The sequence below is a fragment of the Bubalus bubalis genome, chromosome 9, assembly GCF_019923935.1.
Source record: "Bubalus bubalis isolate 160015118507 breed Murrah chromosome 9, NDDB_SH_1, whole genome shotgun sequence".
NCBI lineage: Eukaryota > Metazoa > Chordata > Mammalia > Artiodactyla > Bovidae > Bubalus > Bubalus bubalis.
The window spans coordinates 69,730,972-69,735,130 of record NC_059165.1 but is presented as its reverse complement, the minus strand read 5'-3'; the positions used below and the strand labels follow the sequence as shown (position 1 = coordinate 69,735,130).

Here is a 4,159-nt window from a genome sequence, read left to right as displayed (position 1 = left end):
AAGTAGAAAATAAATTATGTGGAATAATAATATTTCTTAATAATAAAATTACTCAAAGAAAGCTTTATAAATTCAAATATATAATTTATGGCCACAGCATAGAACTTAAGAGAATTAATGGATGGGCTATTTTTTAATAAATTGTTAAAGGTCATATATTCAAATATGTCAATAAGTCAAATATGTAAAAATATATATACAGATTAGAAATAATAAATGGGTAAGTATAGTATGAAAAAATCCAAAATAAAAATGTTTAGATAACACACACACAAAGAAAGTTTCCAAATCAATTAAAACTAAATGAATAAATATATCTTTCAATTATAATAAGGTCTCTATCATTTACTAACTTAATAAAATGAAAAGTATAAAATATATACTAAATTTATGATTTGTATTGTATAAACTATACATATACATACATGCATTTATTTGTTATGTTATACATATACATAACTCATCAATTTGATAAGAACAGAAACATTAAAAAATAATTATTCCCTTGGATTCATTATTTTCACCTGTGAAAATTTATCAAGAAAAAAATATTTTACACAAAGTGGGACCCTTAATAGAAATAAATCTATAAATTGAAAAGAAATGCTATGACAAATTAAAAAAATAGTTAAGTATACTGGTATCATTAGTTAAGACAAATTACTATAGGTAATTAGTTAAATAATACCAAAGCTAAACTATTGTGGTTATAGCAATTAGTAAAACAAAAACACACCAATTCCTATATAAAATGGTGAGAATAAGAAGAAAATCTTGTGTTTGTGAGCCATACTTGAATCATATGCTCAAAATTAAATATGTTATAGTAAGAATTGAAAAAAGAAAGTTCTGACCAATGTATTACAAATATTGACTTAAATATTGTTACAACTCAATGGTTTAGGGGAAATTACTTTAAAATGTAGTAGAGAATCAATATTACTTAGTATTCACATTTTTTTCTCGTCTAATTTTTTTTAAAAAGTCATTTTTTATATTGATTGATGATTGGCAAATTGCTGGCATTGCATTTTTGTTAATAAATTGGTGAGGATCTTATGAAGCATAGAAGGAAGGCACACTATGTTTCATTAGCAGTCCACTAAAGATAAGGTTGAAGTGGTTTGGCCATGAGATGTCTACAGAAAAGTGCCATTTGTTGATTATATATTTCTCATCTCTGTTACTGTAAAATCCTTCTGTAACTAAGGTCAATTCTTTCTTCTCCTATTCTCAATGGATATCAACTTACTTGGTTATTTTTCTTCTCAATACTTTCCTGAGGGCTCCAGACATCTCTTTGTTTCTCAGGCTGTAGATGAGGGGATTGAGCATGGGAGTGAGGATGGTATAGAAGACAGAGACCACTTTGTCCTGCTCAGCAGTGTGATAGGCTTTGGGGAGAAAATATTTGATGATGGCAGTTCCATAGAAGAGAATCACCACAATCATATGGGAAGAACAAGTTGACAAAGCCTTCCTCATCCCCATGTTTAATTCTAATCTTAAAACAGTGGAGAGAATCTGCCCATATGAGGCCATGATAGCAGATACTGGAAAGAGGAGAAATATAACACCACTGATAAAAAGACCATTTTCATAAAGAGAAGTGTCAGTACAAACGAGTTTCGGGAGAGCTGGGATCTCACAAAAGAAATGATGGATTTCTCTGGAGCCACAAAAAGGAAGATTCAGAACATAGACAACATGGACGAAGGCATTGATAAGTGCACCCAGCCAAGTGCCAGCCACCATGAAAATGCAAAATGTAGGGCGCATGAGAATTGAGTAGTGAAGGGGATGGCATATAGCCACATAGCGATCGTAAGCCATGACTGCCAGGAGAAGACACTCTGCTCCCACCAGAGTCATGAAGAGGAAGAGCTGGATTCCACAATTAGTATAGGAAATGTTGTTTCGTCCAGACAAAAAAGTCAATGGCTATCTTGGGAACAAAAGTAGAGATATACAAGAGGTCCATCAAGGAAAGTTGACTGAGAAGAAAGTACATAGGAGTATGGAGTTGAGAGTTCAACCAAATGAGTATCACCATCATAATATTGACAATAAGGGCCACAAGAAAAACTAGAAAGATGAAAGTAAAAAGTAGCTTGGGGATCAGGATGCAGTGAAATAGCCCCAAGAGAACAAAGTCAGTTCCAGCGGTCCTGTTGTTCCATATGTCCATTCTGTCCATTCCAATTCATCTCCTCGGGTAGAGTTTACAGATATCTTTAGGTCCACATTTATTTTACAATGTATCACTTGCATTTTTTTTTCTTAGAAATATCAATGATATATTTTATGTATAAAGTTATGACTACATTTAATTCTATGTCTTTACCACAGAATGTTGTCACTATCACAAGTTTAGTGCAAAATTTCTTAAGACAGTTTTATAAGTACTTCTGAAGAAGTACTCTACACTTGCAGTATTTTAAGAAAAACGTAAACTTTTTGAAAATTTTAAGTACAATTTAATTAAAAGAATAAAAAGTATGTATCTGTATAGATCTGCCTATTTATCTATAAAAAATTCAGCACATATTTAAAGTCATTCCATGGTCTTGGATAGTTCTGATTTCTAAGTACTAAAGATAAAATAAAGATTTCAATCCTAAGTGAATAAGTAATCTTCTACACACCTACACAAAATGTGTTGAGTGTTTTACATATGTCATGTTTTGATCATTATAACAGCTTTCAAAGGATAACTTTCTTTGATTTCAAAATATGAATTTGACTCTCAACGAGTCAACTAACATACAGATATAGAGTAAGGGAACTAGAACTACTATAACTAGATCTAAATTTTTGCAAATGTTCTGATCTAGTCTTAACATGTTACCAAATTTCTCTAAAAGAGAAATCTTTAAGGTTTCTGTTTTTAAATAAACAATGTGTAAGATTGCTTTTACTTTACTTTTTTTTTTTTGAATTTGACAATCTAAGACCATCCAGAAAGTACAGAAAGAAGTTCAGTGTTGAACAGGCTGCTTTCTGAGTCAGATTCCAAATAGTGATACCACATAGTCACAAGACTCTTGATATTATGCAAAAGAAACACAGTAGCAAACAACCAGACACCTGTTATTGATATAGCCAGTTGGGTTGGTAATTTTCATCTTTGTGGATAGTTCAGTGAAATTTAGGGAGTTAAAAAAAATACAGTAATTAATATAATGAAGAAATAACCTAGTCTTTAGAGGAAAAAGTGAAGAAAAACTCCATTGATAGGTTCGAATACAGTGTGAGAAGTAATTTTCTTATGCACAGACATTATATTTTTCAAGATGTCCTTCAAAACTGTGACATAATAAAGCAGAATGCCAAACTATTAACTTGCTCCTTGAAGAATGTAGTTAGTTATTTGTTGTCATGATCTATAGTGACTTGCTCTTATGGCTTGAAATCTGACCATCAGTTATGTTGTTCTTACATAAGAAATTTCACTAAAATTTCTTTTTAGTGAAAAAAAGACATCAGGCATTGACTCCTGAATGAGAATTTCTTTAAATAAGCCATCTCAATTAAGAAAAAAAGAAAAAGATTACCTTTACTCAGGCTTTATTTGGTGTCTGTTTTTATCCCAGGTCTTCATGAAAAGTGTCTGGGAAGCTGCATACACTTTGCTCAAAGGAAAAGAGAAAGTGAATAAAAATGGTTCAGTAAGAAAATTAAAAAAAACAAAAACAAAAACTCACACACATGTACTTTAATCCCTGAGGGTAAATTAATTGTATTGTATCTAAATATAAATGCATCATTTAGTATAAAACTATATTTTTTCAGTCAGTAGTGAATATTACTCATTGGCAGGTGCAGATGGAGTCTAGGTAGGATAAGGGAACTATAAAATATTAAGTAAATTATTAAAAGGCTATCCTATATCTTTAGCCATCTCTTAATTTGATGTTTGTCATCCAGCAAATAGTGCTATTATAGGGCCATTATGACTTTAGACACTCAGAAAGAATTTTGAAATTTTGTGTTACTTCTAACAGGGTACTTTTCTTATTTACCACCAAATAACTTGGTTTATGATAGTTTTGAAGTCCAAGACAGCATGAAGTGAGTATTTGGTTCTGTTTGCCCATCCAAAGTGAAAATTAACATATAAGAAAATAGACATAATCATAGACTGTTTTTTTAGTATTAA

At 31.0% G+C, this 4,159-nt stretch overlaps 1 pseudogene; it reads right to left on the bottom strand.

Moving 5' to 3' along the window:
• Positions 1-1,164: 1,164 nt before the first annotated feature.
• On the bottom strand, positions 1,165-2,188 carry LOC123335275 (annotated as a pseudogene).
• Between the last annotated feature and the right edge of the window lie 1,971 nt (positions 2,189-4,159).